General features: G+C 35.0%; 1 pseudogene; it reads left to right on the plus strand.

Moving 5' to 3' along the window:
* The first annotated feature begins 437 nt into the window (after window positions 1-437).
* LOC107729328 (adenosine deaminase domain-containing protein 1-like) overlaps window positions 438-11,342 on the plus strand; it is a 16,291-nt pseudogene continuing 5,386 nt past the window's right edge.

Raw genomic sequence — 11,342 nt, forward strand, 5'->3', positions numbered from 1 at the left:
ATTTTTGTGGTTAATAAAGGTCTTCTATTTTTAGAGCATGTGCGCAGCGCGAGCACACACACACACACACACACACACACACACAGATAAGGGGTATCGCCCATCCCTACTGGGCTGTCACTAATGGAAAAAAAGAATTTTAAGGTTGAGCTTTTACAAGAAAATTATTGTGTATAATAAGAAATCTCTTCCAGCTGTTTTTCCAATAATTCTTTTTAAAAGTGACAACATGTAAAAAAAAGTTAAATCTATCTTTTTATCTGTAATGACTTCTAAAATTACTTTTAATTTAATTTTCATCTGAGGTCACCAGTTCCTCTGACCTTTCACTTACTGCATAACATTGTGCAAGTGAAATAGGATGCAAATAAAATTTCATCTGGACTTTAAAACATATAAGTAGCCTAATTCTATCTATCTATCTATCTATCTATCGTGTGATTGTGTGTCGGTGTCAGTTGTGTTGATGGGAGTGAACCGTTCAGGGTAAGTGCGTGTGTGTAAATGAGTGTGCGTTTGTGTTTATTTGAAGAAAAAATGGCAAAATGTAGTGTTTCAGTGATCAGTTATAATAATTGAGGATCAATATAAGTTTGTATTCATTGTTTAGTTCAGCTAGATTAGCGTGCTAGCAGCGTGACTAGCGTCTTAATCGGCGCTATTTTACTTAAATCCATTTTATTTCGCCCTAACTTGTCACATGGCATTACTGTGTTTATACGAGTTTAGTTTAAATTTGTTTAATGCGAGTTTGGGAATTAATAAATGCAATTTAAACGCCGTTAGAACGGTAACGCGCTCTTTCTTCATGTATACTTAGTGTAATAAACAGCAGCAGCATTACATTCTTAAAACAATCAGGAATTACAGAGCTGCTTGATATATCATCATTAACATCATTTGTGATGTGAGTTTTCCTGTAAACACTGCCTGTATATGTTTGTTTTTCTTTCTAATAATTACTATCTAACTTTATTGTGTGGTATTCCTGTCTCTAAAGCTGTTAGATGAAGATGATGATGAGGGGTTCCTCCAGAGGGTCCAGCATGGCCCACAACCGCTGGACAAACGTCTCATCCCATCCCCCTTTCTCAGACTTCAATGACATCAACAACAACAAATGTCTTCCAGGACAACCATTGAGCTCCTTCACCAAAATCAGTTAAGCCTTAAGAGTTAATGCTTTGTTTCAGTCTACCATTTGTGTCTCTGGACAGGCTGACCATAGCTTTTTTAGGACGGAAATTGTTGCATTTGTTTACAAGGCCATTTGAAAGTGTTAAAAATGAATTGCCGTCGATAAATGACTTTTTGTGTTTTAAAGTCAACATGAAACGGCATTTGCATCCCATTTTACTTGCATAATGTGATGTATTTATGTAAGAGCTCAGACGAAAGAGCTCAGATTTCTGTAAGAGCTCAGACGAAAATGAAAGTCATTTATAGGCCAAGACATTTTTTTTATCTAGAAAACTGTTATTGGCACAATTACACCAGGAACATGTATTAAGATGCGTTTGTTGCATTAACATGAATTTGTTGTTTAGACTTAGTGACAGTGTTATCAGCTCAAAAATGTATTTACAGTCACTCATGGATTACATCATGTTATATCAATATTGTCCACTGCCACATTTGTCTCCTTTGCAGATTCCAAACCGAAAAGCTTTCCCCGTGAACTGATTGACAAATATAAGCAAGGAGATACACATCCGGTGTCGGCATTGTACCAGCTCTCTCAGGTTCTGCAGTTTCAGCTGGATATGAAAGAGACTGTTACCACCGGTAATTGGCACGTTTCCCTGTATCCCTCCTGATTTCATGTTGTGCATTGTCCAGCTCATTTGTGCATTCAACATTTATTTTCTTTGTGTCCGAGCAGCAGGAATAACAGGGTTTTACTTTGCGTTCTGTGCTGTGATTGATGGAGTCCAGTATAAAACCGGAATGGGCATCACAAAGAAAGAAGCCAGGGCCAAAGCATCTGAACTGGCCCTTGAAGAGTTCATTGCAAGTCTAGAGAATGATGGGATTCCTTCAGATGTTTCTGGTAATAATCTAATGATGATTTTAGGCCTCTTACTACCAGAAAACAGAATTTCATATTATTCTGATGAACTGATTAAACTGGATCACAGTGTAAGTCAGATAAAAGCATCTGTGATAATATGACAAAATTAATCAGTGTACAGTATATTATTAATTAAGAATCTTGATTGATTGAAAGACGTCATTAGTTCTCATTGGTGATCTGACATGTTGAATGGCACCATATTGGAGTGCTCTTTGTATATATACAGTATCTCACAGAAGTGAGTACACCCCTCACATTTTTGTAAATATTTTATTATATCTTTTCATGTGACAACACTGAAGAAATGACACTTTGCTACAATGAAAAGTAGTGAGTGTACAGCTTGTATAACAGTGTAAATTTGCTGTCCCCTCAAAATAACTCAAATAACGGTCGCCTAAAAAAACTCACGCTGGGGGCTCAGCTAGAATATTTTAAACTCACGTGCGAAAGGGTTAATGTCTAAACCGCTGGCTGCAAAAGTGTGTACACCCCTAAGTGAAAATGTCCAAATTTCACTGAAAGAAATAAATAATTGTATTCAACAAGGCTGCATTAAATGGATCAAAATTGACAGTAAAGACTTTTACATTGTTACCACAGATTTCCATTTCAAATAAATGCTGTTTTAATTGATGAACTTTCTATTCATCAATTAATCCTGAACCGTAAAAAGTGTCACTGTTTCCTCAAAAATATGAAGCAGCTCAACTGTTCTCAACATTGATAATAAGAAATGTTTCTTGAGCAATCATCACATTATAATGATTTCTAAAGGATCATGTGACACTGAAGACTGGAGTAATGATGCTGAAAATTCAGCTTTGCATCACAGGAATTTATTAAATTTAAAAATATATTGCAATTTTTTAAATAATATTTTATAATATTTCACAATATTACTGTTTTTACTGTATTTTTCATCAAATAAATGCAGGCTTGGTGAGCATTTATTTAGCACTGTTTTGTAAGCCTTCTTGCTAAAATAATAGGCAGATATTGTGTGACATTATGGTTGACACTTTCCATAGAATCAATGCAAGCAGTTAGTCAGTCCTTCCATTTTTAAAGTAAATACGCAGACTTCGAAATTCAATATGAAAGTTTCCCCAGATGAAAGAAAATATCCTCGCTGTGCTCCCTCCCATCGAAAAAGAGCCATAGTCACTCGCTGAAACCGTGGTGAAGCTCTTTCCTGTTTGAGGTGGGGGTGCAGCATTTGTTTTTTAAAGGGGTCATATGATGCAATTTCAAGTTTTCCTTTCTCTTTGGAGTGTTACAAGCTGATTGTGCATAGATAAGATCCCTGAAGTTGCAAAGACTAAAGTCTCAAAACCAAAGAGATATTCTTTATCAAAGTTAAGACTCTGCCACGCCCCCCTAAAACGGCTCGTTCTAACACGCCCCCACATATCTACCAAACATTCACACATTGGGGTGGTGCTGGAATCTTATTTATTGCATCTTTTCAGTCTTTTTCTATTGCAGCTGCATAAAGCCAGCAAACATTTTATTACTTGTATTTTATATTTTACTTCAAACTTAGGATTGTGGATTTGAACAAACCCTCAACCCTAATAATTAAGCTTTGAGTGCAGAACATTTGAGTGCATTAGTCCTGCACCATTCGATCTTGATTGGACTTGTGCCAGTAAGGAACCACCTATCAATGTCATCCTGTAAACTGCATTTTAATGCAGTAAAACTGTTTAGAATATGCATTGCCCATGGGAATATGCCCATGCATTGCTTGCGACCGCAAAGCTGCAAATCTTACTCGCATTTACTTTACTTTGTGTGTGCTTTTGTTGTTTTTTTCAGCAGGACCTCCTCCTCTGCCAGTAAGAGAGAAGGACTCAACAACCCCAGAAATCCATTCTGGAAGAGCTGTAATTGGTAAATTAGTTTTTAAAGTCTGGATGTATTTAATAGCCCAGTTAAGAACAGCTAAGCTCAAATGTTTTAGCCATAATAATCTCTGACGTCAGAGCAACTAATAATATCGGATTTGGAAATATTTGCGAACGTGACTAACAATTTCATTCTGGTTGGTTTAACACAGAAAGAAAGAATCCCATTAAGGATCAGATACCCAGCGTGGTGAGGGAGACGTTCACCAAGCTAATGGACAGTTACCCAGAATTCTCTGGCTGTGGCGGAACAGTGGCTGCATTTGTCATGCTCTCTCGTAAGTCAGACGTACAGGATGTCAGACCACAGTTTTTCACTGTGGTATTAGTATTCAAAAGTCATGTGACATTTAAGGTGTTCTTTGTCACCTAATAATCTACCCTGCACAGAATCTGCATTGTCAGAGCTTTCGGGTGAACCTCACAAAATGGGTCAACAACATATTTAAGTTCATATTTACTCCAAAATCAAAAGAGAAAAACTTTTTGCTTTCCTATTATACTTTCTGCATTTTGGCCTTTTTCATGACTACTAAGAAATTCTCATTACTATAATGCAAGTAAAGTATTTATTAAACATGGTAGGATTACTTGTTGTTCTACTTTTAATTTATGCTGATTTATATTCATTTTATTATTATTTTTAGCTATTAAAAAATACAGTGATAAAAATCACCTTTGAGAAGTCCTTGAGAAATCATAAGCAAAGAATACACAATTAAGTCTTGAAAAACCATGTCACAATGAAAAAAGTCATTGATTTCATTTCATTGTTCCTTATTTTATTATTTTGAGGTGAAATGTGACAGATATGTTGTTGTAACATTTAGTTTTCATGAGATTCCGCTCTACAATCTACAACAATGGCAATATCAAACACTTTTGAAACAGACATTAAATTCCTTAAATTTGAAAGTCTTAAATTCATAAAGTCATTGTATTAAATGCTGCATTGCATTTACTGAAGAATTTTTTTTTATATATATATATACAGTATATATATATATATATAGATGCACCTGTATATATATGTATCATTATTTTTGTCTTGTACAAATATCTAAACATCCTTAAATCAAGATACATTTACTTGAGATGTTAAATGAAGATATTAAGTTTTGTTTTCTGAAAAATTAAAATTAAGTGAGTTAATGCTTAAAACAAGAACAAATATCTGTCATTGGGGAATGAAAACTTGTTTTCCCTTTGAATGAAATAGAATTTTTTTTGAGTCAATTGGCAGATATTTGTTCTTGTTTTAATTATAAACTCACTTCATTTTGATCAGTTTCTCATAAAACAAGACTACTTATCTTGATTTAGAATCTTTTGACATTTGAACTGGAAAACAAGACAAAAATACAGAGGAAGAATATGACGTGCAGTGTGATCAGAAGGTACAGCGAAATTTATTTCCATATTCTAGTGTTTGGGAGGAGTACATTTTGTATAATTATTTAAAGTCATGGAAATTGGTTGGAAGTTGTATTTTCTCTGAAGTGTTGCTAATACAACATCATTAAGAAAACATATTAGCATATTGCATTCTGTTCAATTTATTCCTTAAATTTTCTTTACTTGGTCATAAAAAGTCTTAGTTTTACCTTCATAAAACCTGCAGAAACCCTGAATAAGTATTACTGTTAAGTTCAATTCATTCCAGTGATTGGTTCATGACATCCAAATGTAAATCTTTGCTTATCACAGTAATCCTTATCGATCATTGGTCAAAAGGTGTGGGAACCCTGCATGACAGAATGTGTAGAGCAGGGTTCCTCAAATCTTGCTCTGGAGGGCCAATGCGCTGCAGAGATTAGCTCCAACCCTGATCAAACTCACCTACCTGTGATTTTCTAATGATCCTGAAGACATTGATTAGCATGCTCAGGTGTGTTTGATTAGGGTTAGAGCTAAACTCTGCAGGAAAGTGGATCTCGTGGGCCAGATTTGAAGATCCCTGGTGTAGAGAATTCAGACACAGCGATTAAAAAAAACTAAAAAACATGTCGGGCATAAGGAGGTCATTAGGACAGACAGGAGCACGACCAGAGCAACCGTGTGTGAAGAATGATCTTGTCTCGTTCACACTCAACCACTTCCCACTCAAAGACGGTTTCGGGAAATAGTACTTTCTGCAGCGCATTATATGAACCGTTGACTGTAATTATAATTAGAGCCTTATGAAATAGTCTTCTATTGTTCATTTTTAGTATTGACGTCTTATGTGATATATTAAACAAATGCCACCTGTTTCTTGCATTTATAATATCAAAGGTGGCCCTTAATGATGACAGTAGGTTGGAATTTCCACAGTGAAACTCTTAGTATAGGCAGTGAGCCGTTAATTAACAATGTTGCACCAAATTTGGAAATATGCCGGAATAGGAAGTCGTTATATGATCATTATATGATTTCATCTATTTCTTCAGCTTGGTGTAATTATAAAGCTAACAGATAAACTCAAACACAGGAAATGGTGGAAGTTGGGGGATTCTAAGTTATATAGATAACATCCACAGGATGATTAGATGTGTGTACAGCTGTATAATTTTAGACAAGCTAAATGGCCAAGGAAGGTAGTCTTAGCCTTGTTGAAAAACTTGTTTTTGGAAACATTTACAGTAAAAGGAAGGGAATTTGGAGACATTCCCAAGTGACATTCCTGCATAGCATGTGCTTGTTGATGGGTTTGTTTCAGAGTGGTTGGATTAAAAAAACACGTTAGGCCTTAGCAAAACATTTTCCAGCATTTTTCAGTTTTAAAGTGGGTTCTTTTTGGCACATTTAACTTTCCTATAAAAAAAATCAGGACTTTATTCTGAAATTCAGCTTTGCCATCACAGGAATAGAAGACAGGTGTTTTAAATTGTAATATTTCACAATATTACTCTTTTACTGTATTTGTGATCAATTAAATGAAGCTTGGGTGGTGAAGAAAACAGTCACATGTTAGACCTTTGCATTTTTCAACATTTTACAGTTCTATAGTGGATTGTTTTGGCTCTTGTAACTCTTGTAAAATTAATGACTTTTTATGCTGATGATTGTTTGAAATTCAGGAATAATTAACATTTTAAAATATATTCAAATAGAAAAGAGTTATTTTTCATTTTAATAATATTTGACAATATTTTACTGTATTTTTGATCAAATAAATGAAGCTTTGGTGGTGAAGAAAACAGTCACTTGTTAGACCTTCACAAAAATCTATATTTTTTAAAAGTTTAAAGTAGATTCTATTGTTGCTTATAACTCTTACCAAAAGAATGCCACCACAGCAATAAATTAAATTTTTTGAAAAAATGAAAAAAAGTTTTTAAATTACATTACATGAAAAAATTAAAAATGAAAGATTCTATTGTTGCTTATAACTCTTACCAAAATGCCACCACAGCAATAAATTACATTTTAAAATATATATTTAAATAGAAAACCGTTATATTGAATTATACAAATATTTTACAATACTGTTTTTACTGTATTTTTTTTAATCAAATACAGTAAATGAAGCATTAGTGATGAATACTAGGAAAATGCATGACTTTACAATTTCCAAGCACCACTTCTACCACGGTCTAATTTTGATTTACTGTTCTTGTCAGTCCATTGGCTAGTGTTCACTCATTTTGACCTGATCCATACTGTCCTGTGTTTTGTCTGCAGCCGCAGGATGTGAGGTTGTTGCTCTTGGCACGGGCAGTTCTAATACCAAAGCCAGTCCAGCACCCACAGGACGAATCCTGCATGACTCACATGCAATAGTAACCGCCCGGAGATCGCTAATGAGGTAAGTGGGATGGTGGTTATCATATTAATGTATGTGTTCATTTGATGTGAGATCTGATGGTTTTCAAAAAGTCTTTCACTTCCATCAAAGGTTTGGACACACTTGACTAAACATGGGTTTCCCATGATCTACAAACATTTTGATCTAAAGGCTTTTTTCTTAGATTCTTGTTTGGAAAAAGCAGTTTTTGGGTCAGTAAAATGTATCTCTTTGAAAGAAATGAATGCTTTTATTCAGCAGGGATGCAGTAACATGATCAAAAGTGACAGTAAAGACTTGTGTTGTTGCAAAAGATTTCTATTTAAAATAAATGTTCTTTTGAACTTTCTATTCATCAGTTAATCCTGACAAATATCATGGTTTCTACAAAAAATATGGAAACCTTTTTCATCATAATGATAATATTATATTATGTTAATAATATATTATTATAATAATAAGAAAAAATGTTTCTTGAGCAGCAAATCAGCATATTAGAATGATTTCTGAAGGATCACAGTAGAAAACAGCTATTTTAAATTGTTATAACGTTTTGCAAAATTACTGTATTTACTGTATTTTTGATCAAATAAATGCAGTCTTAGAGACTTTCTAAAACAATTTAAAAATCTTACCGACCCCAAACCTTTACACACACGTGTGTGCACAAAATTGCTTTGCATCATGTTGTTTTACATAATATTTACTATAAATTCCCTAAGATATTTGAAAGTGTTAATCCATTGACAATTCTGGAAGACAAACTTCTGTTAGTCAACCGATCTCAAAATGGCCAAATATAAGAGAACTAAGAGAAGTAGCCTATGATTTTTTTAAAGCACAGTTAAGAGGAATTTAAATGATTTGCATGTGCCGTAGGTTTCTGTACAGGAACCTGTTGCTGTTCTTCAGTAAGAATAGCGCTCTGGAGGAAAAGTCAGTCTTTCAGCAGGACCAGACCACGAAACTCCTCAGCCTCAAAAATCACTTCACTCTGCACCTGTACCTGAGCCAACTGCCCAAAGGAGCAGCACAGATACCATCTCAACTGTACACACACTCACACACTGGGGTTATTTACATCATACTTAGTATGCACTTAACATCAGGCTTTTATGGCTCATATATTATGTTATTGTGCGAATATGCAGGAAAAAAACAGCTCAGTTTCATTCAGAGGCCCAAACTGAGCAAAAATATCTGCGAATAGCAGATACTTAAACAAAATGATATAACTATCAGTCGTCACTCTATATCTCCCAATAATACATTACAAAAATAATTAAAGATTATTTTTATCAAAACATATAATGCAGTACAATGATGATTGAGAGATAAATAAGTAAACATTCCTCAAAAGCCTGATGATCATGTTTGATATTCAAATTTGAACATGATTATTCTAAAAAATGTCTGGATAATCAAGTAAAGCTAAGCCACTTCAGTCCAGTAATTGTTCATCTTGAAATATTACAAACAATATAAAAGCTATTCTGACATTTACTTTAAAAATCAGATCAGATTTAACGACACTTGAACCACAAGCTGAAGGTGGACGTTTGTCCAAATATGCTAAAGTGCCTTTTACTTGCTAAAAAAAAAGAAAGTCTAAACTATCAATCAGTCGATAGCAAAGTTTTGATCATCATGATCATTTAGAGGCCTTAGAAATTGACGTATGAAATATGATACAGTAGGGGTTATAGGGTTAAATTCTGACAATTAATAATTGGCCCACATCTCCTCTATAATTGGTTGGCCTTTTATTCCTAATTTGTGCATGCACGCAATATGGCCTTTATTTTGAAGAAATATAGCACAAACATACTTTTCAAGCAAAAAAAAAAGAAAGAAAGCAATTAGATTTCTTAACTTATAAATTGCATATCTGAATTTATCTCTATGTTTTCTAGCCGACTCAATCCTCTGTCCATTTCTGCATGGGAGGTGAATAATCAGACCACTGCACCTTCATGTGGTGGTGGAAGGGAAGGTCTTCTCCAAGTTCTCCAGCTCTTATGAGCAGATGGGCTCACATGTGGTCAGTATGTCGGCCACCGATAAGATCATGCAGTGGCAGGTGTTGGGCTTCCAGGGGGCGCTACTGAGCCACTTCATTGAGCCTGTCTACGTGAGCAGCATCTATATTGGTAAGTTGGAGTAAAGCCCAATGATGATCAGTCCAGTTTCTGTTCATGCATTTTGTACCCACTTTGCTCAGGTGACGGGAGCTGCAGCGATACTCGCGGTATGGAGATGGCAGTGAACCAGCGTGTGGATGGCATCACCTCAGCACTTCCCTTGTACTACTGCGTCTACCGGCCACACAGCAGCCTGGTGTCCTCAGCCATGCCTCCGGACGCACACCCTTCCCAGAAATCCCTCAGCCTTAACTGGAGCTACGGTGACCTTTTGGTGGAGGTGGCCAATGCTGTAGATGGGAAGTCTACTGAAGAGTAAGTGTCAATCGTCTATCTATTTCATTTTCCAACGCAGAAGTAAGCTATTTTCTGTTAATGTGCAAGACTTCTGATTCATTAGCCTCTGTAGGTAAATAACTAAAAGAACAACAAAGCACAGTAAAAGTGAGTTAAAACTATTTGCGCTACAAACTATTGTGTTTATGATTGTGATTAATATGTTAAAAGAGTAGTTTACGCAAAAATGGAAATTTGCTGAAAGTTTATTCACCCTCAGGCCATCCAAGATGTAGATGAGTTTCTTTCTTCATTGGAACAGATTTGGGAAAATCTAGCATTCCATCACTTGCTCACCAATGGATCCTCTGCAGCGAATGGGTGCCGCCAGAATGAGAATCCACAAAAACTGATAAAAACATCACAATAATCCACAAATAATCCACATCAATTCATCAGTTAACATCTTGTGAAGTGAAAAGGTGCATGTTTGTTAGAAACAAATCCATCATTAAGGTGCTTTAATTTTAAACCATTACAATAAATGGTGCTTGATCTGTGCATATTTCTCTCCTGATTTAGACGAGATGATTCTTCCCTGAAGAAAGCAGTATTTTTGATAGAGGACTCTATAGCCGGAAGTGATGCTTTGAAGTTAGATGGATTTGTTTCTTACAAACATGCTGCTTTTCTCTTCACAAGACATTAATTGATGGACTGTCATGTCAAGGTGTGTGGATAATTTGTGAAATGTGATGTTATTATCAGCTGTTTGGACTCTCATTCTGACGGCACCCATCCATTGGTGATGGAATGCTAAATATCTCCAAATCGAAACAAACTCATCTACAACTTGGATGGTCTGAGGATGCATTTAGTACATTTTACATTTTAGTAGGGCTGCCACTAACGACTATTTTTATTTTGATTAATCTATCGACTAATTTATCGATTAATCTAAACGATTAATTTCCCACAAAAATCAGCAATTGTACTTATATATATATATATTATTAAACTATATTTTATTAAACCAAATTAAATCCAAATTTCTATGAAATCCTTTTTTTAAAGCAAAAGTAAAGTGCAACATAGAGTGCAAGAAGCAAGTGTCCATCTCATAGTCCAAATCACTGAAATCAAAGTTCAGTATTATAGTGTAAGAATGACAACAT

The sequence above is a fragment of the Sinocyclocheilus rhinocerous genome, unplaced genomic scaffold (genome assembly GCF_001515625.1).
Source record: "Sinocyclocheilus rhinocerous isolate Xijiao unplaced genomic scaffold, SAMN03320098_v1.1 scaffold428, whole genome shotgun sequence".
In the NCBI taxonomy this organism is placed as follows: Eukaryota; Metazoa; Chordata; class Actinopteri; order Cypriniformes; family Cyprinidae; genus Sinocyclocheilus; species Sinocyclocheilus rhinocerous.